This window comes from Micrasema longulum, unplaced genomic scaffold (genome assembly GCF_059751315.1).
Source record: "Micrasema longulum isolate JH-2025_06_02 unplaced genomic scaffold, ASM5975131v1 h1tg001811l, whole genome shotgun sequence".
Lineage (NCBI taxonomy): Eukaryota > Metazoa > Arthropoda > Insecta > Trichoptera > Brachycentridae > Micrasema > Micrasema longulum.
The window spans coordinates 34,332-60,859 of record NW_028278985.1 but is presented as its reverse complement, the minus strand read 5'-3'; positions in this window follow the sequence as shown (position 1 = coordinate 60,859).

Genomic DNA, 26,528 nt, shown 5'->3' with positions numbered 1-26,528 from the left:
AATCGATGCAATTTATAAGAACCTGCTGACGAGTCGTATGTATGCAACTCAGCAGGACTTTAATTTAAGACTATTTGGTAAATATTTTTGAAAAAAAAAAATATTTATATATTTTAAAATAAATCCATCACTTTTCTAAAAAATAACGAGTGAGAATACATTTTAATTCATGAACAGAATTTGTATCGAAAATGTCGAATATTTGTTCTTAATTATTTCCATACCTATGTATCCTGGGTATTTCGAAGTTAAATAAAACGAATAACAATACAAAATATTTCTTTTTTTCAGTGACAAAATACTTTACACATAATTTATTTATAAATTTGAAAAAACCACTTGAACTTTTGAGTTATACGTCGACCGGTTTCGAGATTACACCGTCATCATCAGGACTTGAACTAACTTATAATTCAAAACTTTTATTTGAAGCACTAACTTTGTGGTTATTCATTATAATAAAATTAATATGAAACAACTCAGTTTTGAACCTCTTATTTTTATTTTTTCTACCAATTAAGTTAAGTATATATAAAGAAGCTTGTGTAGCTTTGGAATCGGTCGAAAATCTCTCACCATTTTTTTAAATTTATTCATTCAAAATTACACTAGTTTAAATATTAATGAACTTATTAAGGCTTTTTAGGCTATGCCCGTGTCAAGCCATAATAATTGATAATAAAAATACATAGTAAAATGAATGAAATTAAATTATAATGGCATTTTATGCAATAGAACAGGGGTTCCCAACATTTTTGTGCTCTAGAGCACATTCTAAAATATCGGCAGGGTGGCGGGCACCCCCTTTTTTTAATCGAAAAACTCCTTCCATAACTTCTCATTTTCCCGTAATTTATTTTCCTATATTCATAATTTATTAATAAAATAAATAATAAACGAAAATGTAAATAGTAAAACTATTATTCAAATTGCATACACAGTGATATGTATTTATAAAACGTAAACAAAAAAAACAAAAAAAAAATATAGGGTCTTCCAATAGGGACTTCCGAACTTTGACAGTTGATAGCGGCCATATTGTTGAAGCGACATATATCAAATTGGATGTCATTTATTTATATATTATGTATCTTTTTTGGGTGATACCGGTATGTTGGATTTGATATTTTTTTATATGTAGTTGCATTATTCTTTTACCTTGCTTGTAATGTACAAGGTTAATATATACTTCAAAGCGATAGTTATTTATTTGTTTGCTTAAAAAACTGTTTTTTTTTTTTTTTTTTTTTCTTCTTTTAAATTTATATTAAATTTACTTTAATGAAAAACTTTATTACGTTATTTTATGTAAGGATCGGTAAGATGTTTCGGCTGTAACCTGTTTCAAGAGGAAACCACAGAAAACTCGTCAGAAGAAGGCGGACCGTTGTTATTCGTCAACAGATCTTCCGATCCACTTGAATAGTGTTCGGCATTTGGTGTCCTGCTATCATTGATACCTTTTATTGCCTTCACTTTTTCTGTCATGTATAATGATACCTCTCTTGACAAGTCCCTATGACTAATCACTACATGCACATCGTGTAAATCCTCATTTAGACTTCTGCATCGCGCCTCCAGTTGTATTCTCTTGCAGACTAAAAAAGGGGCAATGCATCAATAGATGGGAGACATCTTGGAGAGTAACATCATCGCATGGGCAGGTGTTGATCTCAGATATTTTGAATCTGTGTAAATAACTCATAAATTCACCATGTCCTGTCAGGATTTGTGTAAGTTCGTATCCTGCACGCTGCAGTTTCCTGAATTCAAAAGCATGGTAAATAGATGGAAAAAACATTTTTGTTACCTTTCCTGTGGGTTCTGCTAAATAGCGATCATTCCAGAGCTGTAAAGTTCTGCTTCTTATTTTTCTCTTAGCAAAACTTATTGGAAAGTCAGCAAAATCAGGAACTGTTTTTTTTAATGTTGCTTTCCGAGCCTTTTCGTCAGCTCTTTCATTGCCAATTATTCCGCAGTGTCCTCGAATCCAGCCAATGTACACATTTTGCGATCGATTTTTTAATATGTATCTGGATATCAGTTCGTATACTCATGACCATTGGGTTCACCGAATTACGATCCGCAATCGCGTGAATACATGGTTTACAGTCTGTCAAAATCGTTATATGTTTCCATCTATTAGGCGGTTTTTTTAAAACGTAAACTATAGATTCTCTAATAGCGTATATTTCAGCCTGTAATACTGAGCAAAAGTGATCGAGTTTGAACTTCCTGGCAGGCAGTTCTCTTACGCCATCGTAGGGTACAAATGCTGCACCTACTTTGCCATTTAAGAGACCGGTTTTTCCGGTTCCCTGATAAAACCTGTCAGTTGGCAAGTCTTGCAGAGTGAGACTCTTCTTGACCTCATAAAATTCTGCAAGCTCCTTGATTCTAAGGTCGAGTGGCATGAAGCCGCTAAGAACCTAAGCAGACACCAAGGAGATTGTTATATAGCCCTTGCAAGACCTGATGGCAATTTGTCTCTGAATGGAGTCCAATGTCTTCCAGTTATATTTTTTATTTACCGCATCTACCCACACACTTGAAGCATATGTAATCAGGGGCTCGACCGCTCCTACGTACATTTGTTGCATTACCTCCGGTGATGCACCCCATGTTGGTTTAGCGGCCTGAACAAGTTTGTTTGTAATAGCCGCAGCTTTTTTATAAACATTGTCAATATGTTTAGACCAATTCAGGTGGCGGTCTATGGTTATACCTAAAACTTTAAAATGATCGACGAATTCCAACCCACTCTCCATTCATGTGGATGATGGGCTGCTGGTCTTTTCTTCTAGAAATGAACATTGCATTTGTTTTTTCTTCAGCAAAATTTAGTTAGGCTTTTAATACCCGTTTTGTTATAATCTCTAGAGCATCTTCCGTTTTCTTTACGAGTTCATTTATTTTGTCTTCTACAACTATTAATAGAAGGTCATCTGCGAATGCAGTCAGTTCGACTCCACGGCCTAAATCCTTCTGAAGGACATCATCTTCGATGTAGTTCCAAAACTTTGGTCCACATGAGGATCCCTGAACACACTCCTTGGTCGTGATTTTCTCAAGTGCAGCATCAAAGTGTGACAATTTAACTCTTCTTTGGAGTTATATTATGAAGGATATAATGAAGTTATATAATGAATAACTAAGAAAATGTAGAAATACAAAAAAAAAAAAAACATTATATGATAATACTGTATTTAAAAATCTCTTGCCATTACTTACAATATTCCGGTTAGTTTTTTTTATTTTTTTTATTTTTATAATAACCTTTATTAGCACAAATAAACAATACATTCAATAATAAAAAAATAGAACACTTAAGGTTGAGTTTGCTAAAAAAGAGTCTGGCTCTTGTGTTTGGCAAGTTTACAAAATAACATGTAAAAGAAACAAAAAATGCAAAACTAAATAATAAAATAAATAAAAAATGAAACAATTAAAAAAATTGATAAAATATAACACTAAAAAATATATATTAACAGTCATTATTTTTCGGTTACATTTTACCTTTAGAAATTATTTTCGCCTAGCATTGTTTTTATATTTCATACGTAGAGGCAAGATTCATACGTTATAGGCGTCAGTTCAGAGACTATAAATTAAGTATTGAAGTAATTTCTGCGTATTTTTTTTAAGTACACAAATTTAATAAATGATTATATAGCCTTCATTGACAATTCAAATTCCAAACCTAATAGCTTAGATAAACATGGTTTAATTTGAACGCATTCATTGACATAACTGTGATAATGTTAGTTTATACTTTATTGAGAGATAATTTTTTTAGACAAATTTATCGTTCAAGGCAGTTCGTATCATTTCACTTCATAAGCCGTTGTAGTGTTGTTTTAGGCGAACGAGTTTGTCAAAAAAGGAACCAATGCAATAATAGTAGACAGTTCCTAAACCCACAAGGTAAATATTCAGTAAACTTACTATTAAAAATAATTTATTAAAATTATAATTGATTTTTCATTAAATTAACTTTTCATTTACCACACATTTCATATTATGGTTCTAATTTATCAATAACGTTCTTTGTTTATTGTTTAATAAGTTTATATGTACGACATTCCTTGTAAGATTTTATTTAATTTTTTATTTGTTTTAACTCGTTAGTTATTCTTGAAATAAAATTTGCAAAATTAGATTCAATTTGTAACTGAACTGAAAAAAAGCCACTCTTTTTATTTCTGATAGTTATAAACTTTAGGGGCACATCACAAAGTGTGTTTGAATTGAAGTTGAAATAGTTATCGCTGTCTTTAAGTGTGAATAATTAATTAAATTATTTTTAAGCTCTCAGGTGAATAAATAGGGTTCACGTTAACAGAAGAACCCATTTATAAAAAAAAATGAATAATGTAAAAAACTATATAAAAACGAAAAATAATAATTGCATAGATGCCAATCGTATTATTTTAACTGTCAATTTTGATCGAGTGTAGATTTATTGACTTAAACTTAATTCAATATTATTTTCAATAAAGCATGTCAAAAAAATGTGCCATACTTTGAAAGAATACAAAAATACGCTTTAATGATTTATAGATTAAAAAAAAAAACTTCCACTTCCATTTGTTGACTTTGCGAAAAAAAAGAGCGGAAACCTTTATCATGTGGGTGAGATTCATTTGGCTGAGCCGATTCACTTACTAGGCAACGCCTGAAAACAATTTTTCAATTTTTATGCTTCTTATACCAGATAGTTTAATTAACAATTTTTTGATGAAGATTTCAGCTCTTTTACTTCACACAGGTCAACAAATGGAAGATTTGAGGAAATGTAGATATTTAACCATGGGCAGAATTATGAATGTTACACAGTGCGTAAAGTGGACAATTACACACCACTACGAAGCAAACCAGCAATTGACAGGTTATAAGCCCTATAAATGCCTAGACTACCATATTCTCTTCTCAAAATTGTATTCTCTCTTTGTTACTTCAAATTTAGGAAAAAAAATACCCTTCATTTGAAATATATCAGGGCCGCAATTATAAACGCTATTTTTATCGGTACATACCGAGACGATTTCGATTTACCGACATGTCGATACATGTTTTCATTATATCATCTCAGTAGCTCAATCACAAATAACTATCAAAGTGCTTTAAAATATGCTAAGCATTTGAGCGATCACAATGGACAATAATGAACATGCTTAATTTATCGCAGTCATAAGTCAACGCGTGTGTAATCTCTAAGTCAACGCTCGTGTTTGGTTTGGTTTGTTTTTTGGTTTCCTCGTAAATAAATACAGTTCATTAGCTAAAAATCGGCGTTTACTATAAAAAAATATACAAAAAATCGCATTTGCAAAATAGTAAGGAGTATCTAATACAAAAAAGTAAAAATTAAATTACATTTACTATGATGGCTGCTTTTTTTAACATTTGGCTAGCCAACAGCCGCCGCCGGCTAAATGCAACAAATAACATGATAAATAATAAATACAAATATCAGTTTTTGAATATTTTCCATATTTACACCGGTGAAATTCAAATATGTGATTGCGCAGCAGGATTATACGTCGCGAAACATAAATATTTTGACATTTAATATCAGGCGTTCACGGATTTTCCATTGCGATCGTGAATACGATAAATAACCATGGTGAGAATTTTTTTTCACGTCGCTTATTAGCACGTTGATAAATCTTTGTGATTGAGCTACAGCCATATTTATTTTAAAGAAACAAACAGTCGACAATGATATAATATTAAAAAAATACGGTTGAAAGACAGACCAGCGAAGTTTCCAAATAAGAATCATAAATATTAAATTGTGGTACAACAAAAGGGTGTGTTTATGTGTATTTGTATGAGAGTAAGTGTAGAGGTATGTTTATGTGTATTTGTGTGGGAGTAAGTGTTCAGGTGTGCGTGAGCGTGAGCATCATTAAATAGCAAGTGGGATCGTTCCGCATGTTTTCTATCGGCCTGTCGGTTTATATAGAGGCAACATTTTACGCTTTGATGCTCTTATTTATTAAAAGGGCAGAATCTAGCCACATTATCTGTGAATCTACGTGTTCGTTTTCAAAACTGACAGTTATGTCAGAATTCAATATATGTGTACTGTGACGTACGCTTCCCCTTGTTTCATACGCTATGTAAAACTTGAAGGTGGGGGTCGCTAGTGTATCTTCGTAATCACTCGAGAGAATTTATCTTCAACTATACCGTCAAGGTGAAGGTATGACGTCTTTATCTTCCCATCAAAATCGAAGCCCTGAACTGTATATCAGACTGATATTTTAAATCAACTCGACTGTTTACCTTCAGTAAAAATAATTTTAGTTTTATTTGAAAATATGTTTCAGGAAATTTACATGTGTGATATGATATGTAGTTTAAACGCCTTAATATTTCCGATTGTGTCCCATTTGAGGTTATCAGGTCGAATATACATTAATTAGCATGTCCGTGACCTTAAATTAGATATACATTCTTGTAGGTACTGTCCCACAAAGTTAAAGTAATTACTAAGTAAATTGAGCGAATTCATAGTAGTCTCTAAAATGTGTGATGTGTGTCGGGAGAGCGAATAAGGAACTTCATTCCTACGGGAAATTGGAGGCAAAAAAGTTTTCTTGCGCGCGGTAAACATTAGAGCATTAAATAGAAAAAAGAAAGTAAGTCAAAAGTGATGGTATTTAACAGGGGAAGTGAGGTTACTGACTGCATAATAAATTTAAATAACGAATGTCTTGAACAAGTATAAGAATTTGTGTATCTGGGAAGCATGTTTTCAAGAAATGGGATAGTAGAAAAATATTTTGAAAGGAGAGTAAATACGGGCAACAAAATGAACGGCACACTAAACACAGTACTTGCTAATAAAAATGTGTCAAGGCAGTGCACAACGGAGTTTTTGCCCAACACTTATGAACGGAAGTGAAACAGAACCGGCAGAGGAAGGATGAAAGCAGAGTGAACGCGGTCGTAATGCGATCTCTTAGACGAATGTATGAGAAATCAGTATATGACAGGGTTACGAATGATGAAATCGGGCGAGAGAGTCAGAGAGCAAGCAATCTGAGTCAGGTATAATTTATAAGATTAAGAAAGGGTCTTTGAAATATGGTTTGGTCATGTAGAACGAATGAATGACAAAAGAATGGTAAAACAGGTGTACATGGCGAGAATTAACGGTGGCGTGGGACGAGGATGACCAAGGAAGACGTGGCATGATCAGATAAACCAAAATCTAAATCTAAAAGTCTGGCGATTTCAAAAGCAGGCAGAACTGAAGGGCAAGTACAGCAAGATGTGTGAATGTGGAAGAAGATAGGAATGCATGCCAGGATAGGCGTGTGTGGTGATCCATTCTCTCTGCCTACCCTTACGGTTAAATAGCGTGATGGTGGTAATAGTAGTAGTCAACCTGTACTTGAGATGATAATTTACTAAGTCCGTACACAATTTACACATTACAATATAATGTACGAGTGGCTATACTTAGCAAATTTGATTCCGTGCCTGGACGGATAAATAATACAGTTCTGTGTGTGAAATAGAACCAGATCCCCGGACGAGCGTTTTCGGCTCGATAGCTACTTTTGGGTAAAAGTCTTGAAACTGGAAATCGAGTGTAGATGTTATGATCGCCGCGTAGTGTAATGGTTCCCTATGTGAACATTAAATTAACAGGTGGTTGAGCGCTCCTTGCACTAATACAGTGCCCTATGCACCATTTGTTGCGAAAAGGGGGATAATGATGATGATACATATTAACAAACACAAAAATGATTACTGGTGTTTGCATGTTTTTTTTTTTAATAATACACTATTTTGTCAATACTAAATTAATATTTTTTTTTTAGAAAGTTGCTCTTATATACTAACCATATGCATAAATTTTTTATTATACTTTATTCGTATAACTTCTATTTTTGCATCCATGAAGAATCGCATTTTAAATATTTTTAGCCGTTTTTTCGTTGTCCATTCGCTCTACATGTCCAAACCAGCGCAGAGCTCTTTTTTACACATTATAGACACATTTTTTACCATTGGCGTGTCCCTATATTTATTTATAGCACGGCACGAGTGCCTTTTACAATATACAATATACAAAATAATGAGATATACAAAATAGTGAGATTTACAAAAAAAAAAAAAAAATATTAAAAGATAGGTATAAAAAGAAAAAGCAAAATAACAATGACCAAGATAATTTTTGCAACCCGAAAATAAAAATACATATGGAAACATTAAAAAATAAATTAGCAGATAAAAATTGGACAGATTTATACCTAAATAATAATGTAAATGAGTGTTGCACAATGTTTGAAGTGATATTATCTAAAATCATTAATGAATCGTCATCTAATTCTACACATAAAATTAAAAAATCTATGTACAAGCCTATCAAACCGTGGATTACTCATGGTCTAATAGTATCTGTAAGACACGAGGAAACGCTTCATGAATTAACTTCTAAAAAACCAAATGACGAATTTGCGCAAACATTAAAAAAAAATATAAAAACAAACTATCTTCTATAATAAAATATACAAAAGAAAACTATTATAAGAAAGAACTTGAATTGTCTGAAAATAATAGCAAAAATATGTGGAATTTCATAAATGAAATAATAGATAAAAAAACATGCAAAAATAATGAAATAAAGACAATATTACATGAAGATTCCAAATAACATTTGAATGAATACCCACAAAAAGTTGCAAATATATTTAATAAATACTTTTTGAACGTTACAGTACAGTAGACACTCTTTATAAAATAAATTATATTTTACAAATACATAAAGAAGCAAAAATAAAAGAATTTGAGATTAATAAGTCACTCAGATACCAACATAATAAAATTCTTAAGTTCCAGATCTTGACTAAGTCATGGTCAAAATAGCTTTGTCTTTAAAGGTGTAAAAAATTATAATAATCTTCCCAATGAACTAAAAACTATTAAAAATAATATATCAATAAATAAATTTTAAGAAATCTTAAGAATTTGAACACGTGTAAAAACTACGTTAAATTTTAATTAGCATGAATGTATTATTGTTTTATGTTTTTTCTTTATATATCCTATGTTTTTTTTTTCTGTACTCGTATTTAAAATTATATAAACTCTTATAAATGAACAACTACAACAGTTTAAGTCATTCACCAAGCACAAGAATTAGTCTATTTTTTCGGAGTTACAGTGATAACATTTACTAGGTGTGTAAAAGTAGATATGTATAGAATTTTTAGAACAACATGTACCTTTTATGAAATTTATTAATAAAAAAATGTCTGTATGTCAGCATACAAAAGGTATAAAAAATATAAAATGAATAAACACCAGATCATTAGCATAAGTAGATTTTGCAAATAATTCGTTAATCGTTACTATAGAACATCATAAAATATTTACAAAGAGATAATTTAAATTCACAGAGACTCGAGTTAAAAATGTCGATATGAGAAGTACATTCGTTTTCTAGTCTGTAAATTGTTTCGTTATTAAAAAAAAGTTTACTATGGGAACTAAAAACATCCAAATCCGTTAAAAGAAATAGTTTTATCAGCTGTCTTCGGGCGCACAACGCACAATAGATATAATATATATATTTATTTATTTATTTTTTATTTATTTATTCATATTTTTCGCTCACAAACTATAATTAATAATAAAAATAATGTGACCTTACCGGGGTTTCCCGTGCCGAGGACACTTAACAATTTAGTTTTTTAAAATTACATTTGAGAATAAACAAAGAAGACTAGCTTAAAAAACAAATATTCAGACAGTTTCAAAAACAAGGTATTTATGTACATCTATATTATTTATATTACAAAACACACAATGAAAACAACAAAAATCTAACATAAGCTATACAGTTGTGGAGCAGTTGATTCAGCATTGGTATGGGCGAATGAGACAATCCATTTTACTTCTACCTAGCTCCACTATCCATTTTTTATAGCCCTTTTAAACATTTTCTCATTACTATTGCTTTAATAGATGGTGGAAGTAGGTTATAGATTTTAATAGAATAATACTCAAAATCCCTTTGTCCGAAAGTGGTATTAGTTTGTGTTTGTTTAAGTTGTTTGTGTGTTGAGGGTCTAGTGATTATATTATTTGTATGTGATGTATTGTGGGGGTTATGTCTTTCATTTGAGTAAGAGTAGTTTTTGAATCTAAAAGTGAGTATTGTTTTAGCGTATAATTGTTTTGGTGTCATAAGTTGTGATTTATGGAATATTTCTTCAGTAGATGTCTGTATCGGGACTCTGAGATTGTTATTTTGACACACATCATTCATACACATTTTATATACATACAAAGGCGGATATATTGTCTTAAAGCAATTTCTTCCTACATCCCCAATCCGTTCAGTTTGAAAAAATAAATAGTAGGGATATGGACATATTCTAGGTATATACAAATATGCATTTTTTTTTAATAAGAACAAAAATTGACTAACAATTTACAATATACTATGAACAGGGGAAGGGAAATGGGAAGGAAAGAAAGAGGAGAAAAGAAAAACTAAAATATTATGGTAGTGACATGTCAATCTATGATAGATTTAAATAAAGAAAGGAGGGCATCTTTGACATTAGTGGGGAGATTATTCTACAATCGTGCAGCTACTTTTTTATATTTTTTTATTGAAATCTACAGTCATATATACAATAATACGGTTATAATATACAATAATACAGTTAAAATATAAAAAATACTTAAAACTAGACTAAAAATGATTTTAAATTTATAATTATTAATATACGTAATGTGTCATAAATAAAGTTATATTATTCAAGAATAGAATTTGGAAAACCATAAATGAAATGTTTGTACATATTTACCTTTGTAAATTTAAAATAAAATGAAAAAATAATGTATCTACTCATCACTACTCACACACGACGACAATGCCTGCATGCTGTCGCTGATTTCCCTTTTGAATTTATTATTATTCAAGTTAAATATATCACTCGCATTCGCTCTAATACCATTATTATACAAGTTGCAAATTGTATTTTTTTGCTACATTAGTGTTTACATCGGCGCAGTAAAATAATTTGGTGTGACGGGTACGTTTAAAAGGTACATGAAAATGAATCAAACTGAGTTAATTGAGACAGTTAGTAATGCCATTTAAAAACTTAAATAGAAAAGTCAGTTATATATTTATTTATCGACGGTTCCATGAACCTTTTACATAATTACAATAAAACCAGTAAAAAAAAAATACAACAAAAATACTCGTAGCATAATATTAAAAAAAGAACAAAAAACATCGAGAAAAGTATACAATGGTAAATAGTATTTTTATATAAAAAAAGAAATATTACACGTGTAACAAACATTATTATTTACCTTTATAAAAGAAAGGTTAATTAAAGAAAATAGCAGCTTTAAAAAAGAGGAAGAGAAGAAAAAAAAAGAAAGTCCTTTAAAAAGAAAGTTAAAAAGTTTACTTCATTGTTTATATAAATATTAATAAACAGTAATAAATTTAGAAAATAATTATACACTCAAGAGTAAAGAGTTAAAACAAAAGTAAAGAACTGATCATTATTTGAATTTTTAATTGTTCATTCTTTTTCAAAACACAGGACTTGATCATCAGCGGCGTGGTATAAAATAAATCTAAATCATCGCTGTATTGATTTGCAAGTCGCTGCATGCGAATAATTGGTGAATTCATTGAATAATTAGAACCATGATGATGACTGTAAAACAAAAAACGAAGTCTTGTTGGTCTATGTGGAATACGAAAGTTTATTAAAGTTAACAGTACGGGGCAATCTATTTTATTATTTAATAATTTATAAAAAAACAATAGGTCAATATGTTTCTTTTTGGGTGATACCGTGTGTTGGATTTGGTCCAACATTTCGGCTACCATTGCAGGAGCTATTTTCAGGGCAAACTGAGTTAGGGTAAACCGAAGATGGCTCCTGCAATGGTAGCCGAAACGTTGGAACAAATCCAACACGCACGGTACAACCCAAAAAAGAAACATATTGATATCAGTTACCGTGAAGACCTTCGCATCTAAACAAGAGGTCATTTATTGCCCCCCTGCTTGACAGTAATGGTACATTTAAATCAGTCATCAGGCGAGAGAAGTGTGCTTGTCAATTTAATTGATGGGTGCATCAAGAAAATAGGAAACTGGATGGCTGAAAACAGACTAACATTAAACCCATCAAAAACTGAACAACTGTGGGTGGCTTCAGCCAGACGACAGAATTTGATCCAGGATACGGCTCTACCTAATGTAGGGAGTACCGCTTTACCCACCGTTAAACTACTGGGAGTTTTACTCAATTCTGACCTATCTCTTGACGCTCAAATTAGTAGAACGATAAGTTCATGCTGTCTCAGCAGACAAATTAAATGCATACGCAAAAATTTGCCGGTTGATGCCGCCCGTCAATTAATAAATGCGTTTGTAGTGTCTAGAGTCAATTATTGTAATGGTATCTATGCAGGTCTACCAATGAACAAAATGACTCGCCTACAATCTGTATTGAATGCCGCAGCGAGACTTATTTTCGGAATCTCTAAGTTCAGTCATGTCATTCCACTACTTCGGGAACTACACTGGCTACGTTTTCCACAGAGGGTCGAATACAAACTCTGTTGGCTTATGTATAAGTCACTGCACAACTCGGCTCCGGAATATCTAAGGGAACTATGCATTCCAGATGAACTAGCTGACAGGCGACGCTGGTATTAGTAATTCTCTCGCCCCTATTGACTGGATATCTATACTTAGTAACAAAACGGTCTATTCAGCAGTAAATATCTTCAACGACCACTTAGTCAAAGCTTTAAATCATTTTATTCCAACAAGTATATTTTTTCCCTCAAAATACCCTAAAGTCTTAAATTAAAATCTTTAATCTCTGAGAAAAAAAAAGCTCACAAATTGTTTAGGCAAACTGGTGCTGAACAATACCTTCTCTCTTTTTCCCATTTCCGCTATCTAGCTAGAATTGAATCACAGACATGTTATGAGTCTTACATTAACACAGCAGATAATAATCTTAGTATAAATCCCAAGAAATTCTGGCAATTTGTTTCTCAGAAGCGAAAAGAAAATGGACTTCCTTCCAGTATGATCTTTGAAAATCAGTTTGTTAACAATGAACAAGACATAGTTAATCTTCTTGCCTCCCACTTTTTATTCGTATACTCTTCTAACTGTCCACTGAATTATGTCGAAACATTTGACCACTATAGCAAAGTTGACCTTAGTTACTGCCATATATCGACCAACGATGTATTTATTGCTCTCCAATCACTCAAAGGTAAAACCAATACTGGTCCTGATTGTATTTCCGAAATATTAATTAAGAATTGTAGATGTGTTATCTCACTACCCCTATCCATCATTTTCAATCTATCACTTCAATCTGGTGAGTTTCCATTAGCTTGGAAATCATCGTTTATTACACATATCTATAAATCTGGAAACAAATCGGACGTCAACTATAGACCAATCTCAATTCTATCTCACATACCTAGACTATTCAAAGCAATACTAACGCATAAAATTACTCCTATTTTCAAAAATATCTTGGTTGATCAGCAACATGGTTTTTGCTCTGGTAAATCAATCACGACCAATTTTTTGTCTTTTACCAACACTATTTTTAGGGGTCTGGAGAAAAATAAACAATTTGATGTGATTTATACAGATTTTTCTAAAGCTTTTGACAAGGTCGATCACTAAATACTGTTGACCAAACTGTCTTCGTTTGGAATTTGTAATCCATTTTTACCTTTCTTTAAGTCATATCTCAGTAAAAGGAAACAGTTTGTAAGGGTAAATAATTCCATCTCAAACAGTATTAATGTATCTTCGGGTGTACCACAGAGTGCTCACGTTGCTCCTTTGCTATTCAATCTGTTCATCAATGATATGGAAAATGCTTTTCTTACTTCATAAATTTGGCTGTTTGCTGATGACACTAAAATATTCAAACAGATTGACAGCCCTTCCGATTGTTCACTATTACAATCTGACTTATTGTCTTTTAGAATCTGGTGCTCATCCAATAATCTACATCTCAACTTAAGTAAGTGCAAGGTTATGAGATTTTTACGTCTGGAAAATCCAATCATATACGACTACTCACTGAACGATGAAATATTATCACCTGTGTATAGTATACAAGATTTAGGTATTATACTTGACACTAAACTTTCTTTTACAATTCATATTGAACACGTTATCAATAAATCCTTAAAACTTATTGGATTTATTAACAGAAGCGGAGCTGACTTAAAAAATATCAATACCTTTAAAACTCTCTTCTGTTCCCTAGTTCACCCGCACCTATAGTATTCCTCTGTTATCTGGTCTCCATATTATGATGTTTACATTAAGAATATTGAATAAGTTCAACAACGATTTTCGAGAAAAATAGGCTCGAGGTTGGGATTATCCAGAGACCTATATACGTATAATGAGTTAGAAACTACCTTGAATATATCTTCTCTTTAAAACCGTCAAAATAAATCCGACCTTATAGTCCTATTTAAAATTCTTAACTTACTCTTTGATGTGCCTGAACTACTGAGCTCAATAAAATTAAATATTCCAACTAGAAACCTCTGACAAAACCTACTCTTTTATACCGATAACCATTAAACTAACCATGGTTTTCATTCCCCTATGCCCAGAATCCTTAGGTCTGCCAACAAACATACCAGTCTTGATTTCTTTGATAACAAGTTGTCTTCTTTCAAACGATCACTGAATCAAATTCAATTATAAACACCTCTCTCCCACTTCCACTCCCACAAAGTCAACTATAAACCATTGTGTCTTTCTATTTTTTTAATAATAATTTTATATGTATAAATGTGTCAATAAAAATGTCCATTGGGCGTATATATAAATAAATAAAAAATATATATATTGAATCAACTTGTGCATAAGATTCAAAGGCTCGACACATATAGTCTTCATATAATAAAAAAATTGGTGGTAGTTGATCGTCCTGACATAAATCGATGTTGAGCAGATGTAATTATATGCTTAAAATTTACAATGATTTTATTTAATACTATACTTTCAAATAGTTTGGGATTAGCAGTATATACAAAGGAGTCTATAATTAAATACACAACACTTATCACCAGATTTAAATATAGGTGTTTAGTGGCTTATTTCCCATAATTTACCAGTTTGAAGATAAATAATAAATAATGTTTGTAGAGGTTTTGCGATAAATAAAGAACATTGTTTGATAAATACTGGCGGAATCCTTTCAGGACCCGACCCTTTGTTTTGATCAAGTTTTTTTTGTTGTTGATAATATCGCCTAGTGTTATGTGACATGTTTTTATGTCTCTAATATTTTTTGATGAGCAATTAGAGGGAGTAATGGCTTCATCTTGATTTATATAAACACTAGAAAAGAAATCGGCAAATATATATACTTTTTCTTTATCACTGTTTGCAGTTTAATTTTCTACAAATAATGACCTGGGGTAACATTTTTTTAGATTATTAATGTGATTCCAAAATACTTTTGGATTTGTTTGTATGGACCTTTCAGTCTTTTTTTATATATTTTGAATAACATTGACTAGATAAACGTTAACAATGTTTACGTAGATCAGAGAAATACCTGTAATCGTCTTCAAATCTAGTGGGATTGTATTATGGGCAAATTTTGATATTTTTTGCTTCAGAAGCATTGTTCTGAACAAGACAAATTTTGTCACTGCATCCATCGCATTTTATGAGTTTATCTTGTGGCGACAATTCATTACACTTGCCGCGGTAGCTCAGCATTGTTAACATATTTGTTTAATATGAATGTAACAAATAAACTTTAAACAATGACAAATAAACGCTGACTAATTAAACACGCCAAAAATTACAAATGACGTCACGGCCGGCCAATGGAAATAATTCAATATGACCAATCAGAGAGCTAGATTTCTTGAATTTTTTGAACAAAATAAAAAGTTTAAAGTGTTTTCAATATCACACTGAATCTTTTCACCAAAAACTAGTTGCTTATTCTGACAGCCGATATAGAAATAACTATTTAGATCACTTTTGAGTTTACTACCACTATTTTGACTTATTTTTACAGAGACAATGATGTATGATGTTTACACTTCAAAAGTTATTGTTGCATGTTATTATCCAAATTATCAAATCAAATCCAAATTCATAACAAATTATCAAACAAATTATCAAATCCAAATTATGTTGCTATTATACAAAGAGTTTATTTTAAAATGTACTCTAGCTTTATTATTAATATTGAATTACATTAGTTTTTTTGATATTTCTATACATACGATAGAAATTTTAATAATTTATTTTGGACTTTTTCTATTTTATATTTGTGACATTCATAGTATGAGAACCAGATCAGAGTTGCATGTTCAAACCGACTTCTAAGAAATGCGTAACACAATTTTTTTAGGGTATTTGTATGTTTGAACATTTTAGTGCCTAATACTATAAAGTTAACAACTAACTTCGTTAACCTGACCGTGCCACCCTAAATGCTTATTTTTTGTAATACCTAAGTTTTTGACCGAAGTCATGAATGGAATTTCTTGCCATTTATTTTGAAAAGAGGGAGTGTGTGAGAAATGGTACACAGATGTACTACGTATGTATTGGTAGACATCGTAAACTAGTAATGCTCTTTTGAAATAAAAAGTAAATAACAAATTACGATTGATACTCGATATGGGCTCTTTAAAATAAAGTAATATTTTTTATTATTGTTTTCAGATGGCGAAACAGTTGGCTATCATTACTTTGATATTTTGTTTTGTTATTGATGCAATAAGCCATACAGTATGTCCACCAGGAACAATAAACTTAAATGAACATTGCTTACCAGTATCAAACGATACTGGGAATGACAATACTCGGATTGTTAGAACTAATTGTTCTGGTAACAAAGTATTAGTAAATGGAGTGTGCCAGGATTCCGGTAGTATGAAACTGGTGCACCCCGACACCAGGTATCTGTGTCCAAATTCCTACACCTACACAGATGGGATATGTTTGAACATAAATGCTTTGAGCCTGTGCACACAAAGTGGAAATAGTTGTCTGACCTACGACTACGCATGCCAAACGGAAGATTGCCAAAGAAAAAGTTGTGGTTCAGAAAAAGTTTACCACAACGGTGGATGCGCTTCATACTCCTTGGCAATATGTCCACTTGGAACTTCCTTACGTAACGGAGCCTGCGTATCAGAAATAATTAATCAAATCACATCGGTTGGCTCAAATAATATAAAAATTCGTTGTCCATATGGTTATGAGAATGTAGATGGTACTTGTGTTCATTCCGACTCAAATAGAATTAACTATATTACAGCTGCCGCAGATACTGGTGGTATAAAAATAATTTGTCCGGACGGTTTTGAGAATTTAGATGGTACTTGTGTTCATTCCGACTCAAATAGAATTAACTATATTACAGCTGCCGCAAATACTGGTGGTATAAAAATAATTTGTCCGAACGGTTTTAAAAACATAGACGGAACTTGTGTTAATACAAATTCTGAAACAGTTGATGTAATAACCTCTTCCGTAGGTACTGGCAATACGAAAATAGTTTGTCCAGGTGGATATAAAATTAAAGATGGAAATTGTGTAAACACAAATTATTGTTCAGATGGGTACAGCGATGAAGATGGTACTTGTATTAGTAATACTCCTTGTTTGGAAGAAAGTAATTTGGATTGCACATCTTGCTTAGATAGCGATACTTGTAATGAATGTCAAATAAACCAGTGCCAACAAGTTCAACCTCAAATAATCTATGTTCAATCTCCTCCTGTTCCACAACCACCTGCAATTCAACCACCGCAAGTTATAGTTATCCAGCAACCGTCCCCTTCTAAGATGGAATCAGTTCAACCAACAATCATTATGCCATCTCAACCTGTTGTTCAACCACCACCCGTTACACATTTAGAACAGAAAATCATACGGGTAATAAGTCCACCAAAAAATTACACGAACATAATCAATCTACACAACGTCGTGAATTCAAGTAGCACCAGAAATATAATAACAAATATTAATGGATCCAATATTAATAATATCAATTTTGATGTAAAATCGTTGTCTCAAAACAGAAATACTAATGAACAAAAAAAAGAATCCGGCGTTGTTCACCAAGAAAAACAATGTTGTGTTATTATGGAACCTAGAACGTGTGTTAAATTTGGCGACAAAGTTAAATGCTATCACAAAAAACATCATAAATGTGGCGTAGAATGTGTAAGACCTGAAAAAGATACTATCGTTTATTCGGAATCTTTAGCAGATTCGCACTATCCAATTCCGAATCAATCTCATCTTGATTCAGTTCCTAATCATTCTCATATATACCCTATTCCTAACCAACCGCACTCTTATCCTATTCCCAATCATCCAAACCTGAATCCTATTCCGAACGAATCTAACAGGTTTCCTTTTCCTAGTCAACAACATTTGTATCCTTTTCCTAGCCAGTTAAACCCGTACCCTATTCCTAGCCAACCAAAGCCAAACTCTTTTCCAAATCTGGGACTAAGTCCTTCTTATCCTTATCCTAATGGAGGAATTAGTCAATATCCACTTTGTTCTGCAAACAATGGGGCCTGGCCGTGCATTTCTGCACATTCACAAGGAATAACTCCGACAAATTGTGTTTATCAACAACAATGGCCATTTGTAAATTGTGCTCAAAACGTAAAAATAGGTGAGTCATTTTTCACATTTACTAACTATTCTAAATACCCGAATACATTATTTTCACCTGAATCACATTTATTTTTTTATCGTATTCTGAAGAAAAAATTGAAGTTGTTCAAAAAGCATTTTTTTGGATTGTATTGTTATATCTCTGTGTAGATACATTAAGAATAAAGTTTCGACTGATAAATACTAGACACAACAGATAAAATGAAATATCACTGAGATACCAAAGTAATATCTAAATTTTAATAAGTAAAGTCATAAGTATATACACATATACATACACTCACGTACATACACCCATGCGCATTCAAATGCATACATTCATAAAACATAGACAATTTATTTATAATGCGAAACTTTAGGATTGCCATCTATAAATATATTTTTTAAAATTATTATTTATTTTTGTATTTTATTTTCGACATCCAGTAAGAATTTCCAATCCGCGGCATGCATCAACCTTTCTGATTCCCTACGACCAATGTCATGAAAGAGCGAGGTCAACACCTTCCTCAACTTGTCAACACTACCGTCTTTCCACGATTCTGGCAAAAGGTTATTGACCTTTTTGCCTACGTAATAGTGTTGTCTCGATGCCAGAACAGTGTTGACTCCTTTACTTAGTATCAGATCCCTTTTAGAGAACCTTGTATTATGGTTGTGGTTGACGCTTGGGTAAATGTCTCTATTTATGTGTGTAACCACTACCGTTCTCAATATTTACCGTTGAAAAATATTTAGTTCTCTGAATTCTTTGAAGAGCAAGTCACTTGGTTAACGAAATGTTTTTTTTTTATATTACTCGAATGAAAGATTTCTGTGCAATTGCTACCGGTTAAAGGGTGGTTTTTGTGCAAGCTCCCCAACCAATTAGACCGTAAGTCAACACAGAATTTGCCAGTGCATGTTATAGGTGTTTCAAGTCCGGGACTTTAAGTATATTTCTAAGTGGGATGAAAAAATGTATCAAGCGCTTAATTTTTGCAGTTATAGTTTCAATTTGTTCCTCCCATCTTAAATACTGGTCTATAGTTATTCCCAGATATTTTATACTTTGAACACTACTCAGTTTTTTGCAGTTGCGATTCACCATTACTAAACAATTATGTAGTTGAAGTTCGTGAATTTTATTAGGTTGTCCAGCGGAAGTTGCACTAAAACGTATGAAATTTGTTTTATCCGACAAGTCAACAGGCTCTCGTCTAGCCAATGTTTAATATAACTTAAGTCATTACTTCCTTTTAATGAGTTTCTGACCAAATTGATGCGCTATAAATTATAGCTGTATCATCTGCAAATGAAATAATTTGTCTAAGTGACTGCTTATTACAAAGTTCGTTAATATATATCATTACGAGTATTTTCTGTCTTTCATTTTATTTCGTACAATTTTTTTTTTCATGTGCATTCGAAATCATATACCCTCAAATTACTTAATAAATAAAACAGTGTATGTCACTCTTCAAGCACAAGAGCTAGTCTCTTTTCTGAAGAGTAAGAATATAGAAAAAAAACATGTGTCAATTTTGTAATTATATTTATCAATAAAAAATAGAACCAGAACGAGTGCTTTTGACTCGATGGCTACTCTTATGTAAAAATCCTGAATGAGAAAATATAGTGGATATAAGTACACCTCGTAGCGTAGTGGCTAGTGCGTTCATCTACCATGTTTGAGGCTCCGAGTTCGATTCCTAGTTCTAAACTGGAATATTTTATGATAAAAAAAATGTGTTTTAAAACGATCAACAGCTTATTAAAGAAACCTTTGTGGATTGGTATATAAACAGATCAATAAATTAAGATATAAAAAAATATCAAAAATTATTCCGGGGGTGGTATTCTGAATCTTCTCTATCTCTTAGAGGGTGGTTAATTTAGGGATTTATATTTTTTGCAGATACCAAATTTTTTTAAATCTAGAAAGGACATCACAAGATTTAATACGAACTACATCACAGAAACTATCGAAAGATACAAAAACATGAAATAAAAAAATAAAAAAAAATAAAAACAAACATAATATAATAATGATAAAAAATAAAATTGATGAAAACATACAAGATAAAGAGTCTATAGCCAAAATCGTGAAAGAATTTTACGAAGAACTATACTCCTCCAGCCTAAGAAGGCCTGAAACTGAAAACAATACTATATTGAATACGGGATTCGAAGAGAAGCCAGAAGTGGATCAAAACGAAATAAACATAGCTTTAAATAGCATGAAAAACAACAAATCTTCCGGAGAAGACGGAATAGCTACTGATATACTTAAAATTTGAGGAAATGAATTGAAAAAGGCAATACAAATATTATTATATAAATGCTTAGAACAAAAAGTAATACTAGATGATTGAAAAAATGCAGAATTGAAATTGTTATTTGAAAAAGGGGACCAAGAAAATCTAGGAAATTATTGGCCGTTCAGTTTACTCCTTCAGTTTTACAAACTAATGACAAAGATATTGACAAACTGTATTACTCTGAAATTTGACTTCCACCCCATAAAAACCAAAATAGTTATATCCAAAACCTCTCTCATCTCTCCTTTAGGCATCTCTCCTTTATCGTCGGAGTGTCAATTATTTTGGAAAAGCGTATTAAGCTTTCAAGGACAAAAACTATTTTCAAGAGAGGAGTAAAGGATTGGATTTTACGTGGTGGGAGGGATTTGAGTGAGAAACTCCTCGATGATTTTCCGAATGTTTGAGATAACTGTTTACCATATTGATGTGCCATATATTTGGTTTTATTAATTGTTATTGTTGTGTTTCTGATTCTATATAATATTTGTGATGATATACTCATGTGTCTGTGTCAACTAATTGCTCGTCTCAATTCAACTCTGCACTTTTAGTCCCATTGAGTTGGGACTTATGTCTCTAATAATGTGAAATAAACTACCTATAAGTAAATAAATTAAAATATGCAAAAATGAACAAAAAAGTTAAAAATTTATGGTCATTTTTTGCAATGCCATGAATTTCGAATCATGTGTGCGAGGATTTAGGTTGTTAAAATCTCAATAACGAAATTCCTAGCTCATTTGATATATATTGTAATATGTAAATTAGATTTTAACTGCCTTTTTTGTAATCTCAACAAAATCCTTGTTTTCATTTACTGATAAATAAAATTTTCTTTTTTTCAGATTGTGATAACTGTGGTCACAGGCAATGTCACACAATGTGCTACGGATGAAATTAAAACTTTTATTTACACAATTGACACACATTACTAAAAGTGGAATAGATAAAATGCCACTAATTATGAATACACCCATATGCATTTATATTTGTTAATTGATGATAAAACTATAAAAATAACAATAAATTAATTTTGAAAAGGTTTTGGTTTGATTTTTTGAGAGGGACTTTATTGACTTACGGCCGGGCGCACAGAAATAGGCAGCTGACAGAAATACTTTGTAGACGCTATATGCTCCAACTAAGGAGTGTATATAAGAGATTATTAAAAACGAAAGTAAGTTTATACACAAGAAGAAATATTAATTTACGCGAAGGTCGGTACAATTTAAAGATGATAAATACGATGGGTTTAGTTTTTTGACGAAGTCTCTCGAGACGTTTTTCGATGAAATTGCATCATAATAATATAATGTATTGAGTTTTTATCTAATTTATTGATAATTTTCACCAGTAATCGGATTTTGTTGCGACCGTCATTGACAGATTATGTCCAGTCTGACGATGTCGGTCACGACGAAGCCTGATCACCGCGCTGGTAAAAAATATTAAAAAAAACAGGAAAAAAATTGATTCAGTATTTTTATCATTATAATTTTAATATACAAGGAATGATAAAGTGAGGATAGTAGATTTGTTAGTGTTGATGTGTTCGCCTACCTTTTCTGAGGTGCAGGGTTTGATTCCCGACAAAATTGAGTCAAATGATTTGTTTTTAAGATGGTTTTACACCGTAATTTTACTGTTACTGAACTGACACTAGGAGCGTCAGACTAATAATAGCCACAGTACCTTCATGTAGCGAATTATCAAAATAAGCCAAGTTTGGTGTTTTGTGCAGTGCCATATGCACCATCGGGGCTAATGTTTACCCTTTTAAACCTGAATAAGTAACTCCTGTGGGAATAATAAATAATTTGTAAAATATGCCAGGGATGTCATCAGAAAATACGAAAGATTTATCATCATTCTGTGTAAACACGCTATGGGGAAAAAAAGCAGGAGAAATAAATCAACGTTCCTACATATACTATAGAATCTGCATTTTGCAAGGTTCACAGGAGAGCAATAACAAAGATTAATATTTTTTTAAAGAAGCTCTCAAATGCTGTACAATTAACAAACATGTGTGTATTAAAATCGATTGACACACGTTTGGCAATTCTACGATATCTGATAGCTTCTTACAAAAATTGACAACGTTTTTTTACCCTCCCGTTAACCTCGCAAATCGTAATATAACCGTAACGGTTTTTTTAATTCAATGTAAAAATAATACAGTATCTTTTTCTTTAATAATAAATAAACAAGGGGATACGCGGTGTCTGGGAATTTTGATAAATAATAAGCAGAGTAAATAAAAGAGCGTAACGAATAATGAAATCAGGTGAGAGTGTGAATCTGAGTCAGGGTCCATAAGGTTAACCTAGCCGGACCGAAGGGGGGGGGGGGGATTTGAATCCCCCAGAGACCGATTTTAATTCGATAACTCAAGTATTATTAAAGCTATTAGCTGTATATTTTTTGTAATCGTGAAATTAATAGAAAAAAGCATTTCCCTGTTTTTGTTTTTGAATTTTGAAATAGATTTTTTTTTTAAAATATAAAAACAAAAAAAGACGTCAATAATACAAGGGTCAATTTCACTTTATGTATAAAAGCATTCGGCAAACCAACAAAAATGAATAAAATACATAAATGAGTAAAATATGTGTACGCGAAAACATGAATAAATTATTACACGGTCATAAACAATTCCAACGTTTTATTCTCCTGACGCCATATACAAGTAGGCGCTGGGGTCGTTTTGTCCTCCGTTCGGATCATGTGTATTTTTTGGATGTTTAGTGAGGGAAAGTTTAAGAAATGGTCTCCGAGATTGTTTGGTCGTGTAGAACGAATGGATGACGAAATAATGGTAAAACAGGAATACATGGCAAGAATCAAGGGTAAAGTGGGACGAAGATGACCAAGAAAGACGTGGAATGATCAGATAAACCAAAATCTTAAGTCAAGTCATGTCAAAAACTGGCAGAACCGAAGAGCATGTATGACAAGATGTATGAATGTGATACACATGTGTGCCGGTCCATCCTCTCTGCCTACTCGTACGGAAATGGCGTGCTGGTAGTAAGTATTAATAATAATAATAATAATGTTTGGATAATTTATATAGTGGCATTTTTGTGAAAATCACATTAAGGGCGCTATTAGTAGTAGAGTAGTAATTAGTTCAGTAACCTGAACCCGAGTTGCCTCTTCTTTAAGCCTGCGGGCTCACGCCGTCCCGGAAGGCCGTCGATGATGATCTTTCGACTTAATTCGGCGGATTACTGGATTTCGGCTAAGGGGCACTGGATTGACATGGGAGGAGGCGAGAGTGCTGGCTGGCGGGGTCTCCCGGAGGCAACTGGTGTGTCCACATGCTCCACTTAGGAGCGGATGTGAATAAGAAAAAAGAGAAGTAATAGTAGTAGGTATTTGAATATTGTAATTCTGTTACTCTCTCACAAATGCCTCCCCGACAGTTTTGCGAAAAAGAAAACTACACGTCGCCGTCGGACTGATTTTGTCTAACTAAAATAGACAAAATCGACGTTACTATGTCCTGTTTTCCACACCTTAAAACGGAACCGATATGGTTGTTTTTTTTAGGAAAAAGTATCAGAATTACATTTTCTGTTTCAGTAGCTTTTCCGTTTTTCAAAATTTATTTATCAGATTTTCAAACCGTATATACCTACGCTCGAAGACCCAGGTTAATTTTTTTCGGGTTTTCGGATGGTCTTAGCTCCCATAAGAAATAATTTATCAAATAAAGCAAAATGATGACGCCAATGACACATATCTACAGTGCGTAAAATAATTACTACTCTGTCACAATCTAGGAAGAAAATAGGAGAATACGTTTTTTAAAAAAAAAAATATTTTTTTTTTTGAAATTTACAGTCACCTACACAATAAAACGGTAATAATATAATAGGTTCTTATTAATAGACTAAAAATGAATATAAACTTAAAATTTACAATATACGTAATGCGTCATAATTATAGTTATATTAATACAATATTAGAATTTAGAAAACAAAAAAAAATGAATTTTTACGTATATAAAACAAAAATAAAAATAAAAAAAGAACTTGTTTTAACGAATGAATTTTTTGCTGCATTAGTATTTACTTCGGCACAGTTAAATAATTTGGTGTGACGGGTACGTTCGAAGGATACATGAAAATGAATAAAAGTAAGTTATTAGAGCAGTCAGTAATGCTATTTAAAACCTTGAATAAATACATCAAATCATCAATCTGTCATCTATTATCCAAGGAGTCTATCTTAAAATGTATTTTCGCTTCATTGTACTAGTAATTATTGAATTGGTAAATTCTTCTGTATAATAGAAATTTTGATAATTTGTTTTGGAATTTTTTAATTTTATATTTACGACTCTCATAGTATGGAGACCAGATTAAAGTTGCAAGTTCAAGCCGACTTCTAACAAATGCGCAATACAAAATTGTCAGATTATTTATATATTTAAAAAGTTTGGTGACTAGTGACAAAACCTAACATTTTGAATGCATCAGCTGTAGTCAAGTTAACTGTTAGAAAGAACACCGAGGTCTCAAATTATTTGAACATTTTAAATTGATTTGGTATCAATGTTATATTGATGACGAATGATATTTATATGAAGAAAAGTCAGACAGCGATATTTCTAGCCGGATTTTTTCCCTGTAATGTTCAAGTTCATATTAAAAAAAAAAACATATTTTTTTGTATTTATTTATCAACATTATCTTTATACATATATAATTCCTCTATACGTGTGATTTTACCGTACTCCTCCTTAACGGCTTTACCGATTTACGTGTGGTTTTCAGAGAAATATTGATCTTTGCGCTGTGCTTGTTTGTACACATTAAATCTTCAATCGAATATATAAAAATATGTTAGGAGCATTAATGTTTTATTCATCAATCTACCAGGGTTGCATTCGAGGAGAATGCATTTGCAAAAAAAATAGAAAGATGTTGTTTTTTATAATATATATAAAAATGTTTGTTTTTGAATGTTTACAAACAGTGTTTGTGCTCAAACCAACAGTGGTACGTGAAAACCAACACAGACAGAACTTTCAGGTGAGGGGGTCGCCTTTCCTTCTCAAGTCAAACAACTGATGAACTTTTTTAACTCAAGCACTTTATTATAACAAAGAACAGTTTGTTAAAAATAAAGCGGTGAATCACTGTAGAATCTCCAGTTGGTGTCTCGAATTTCTTCTTTGGGCGATCTCCGTTCGTCTCTTTCTTGCGGCTTCTTGTTCGGAACTGTCTCCCTCTTTCAGAAATCTAAGCTTAAATAATTACCCTTGATCCCTGGGGTCATTCCCTATTTTACTGCGTCTAGGCGCGCCAATTTTCTAGGACACTCCCTTTTTTATGCTTTATTTTTATTCCATACATATATTCCTAATTAAAGATATAATTACACAATACCTAGGCTAATTATTGCTTATATTATCATAGACTTACACATCCTACAATTCCGTAAAATGATTTATATAATAAAAAGTCCAAATAAATTCTACGAAT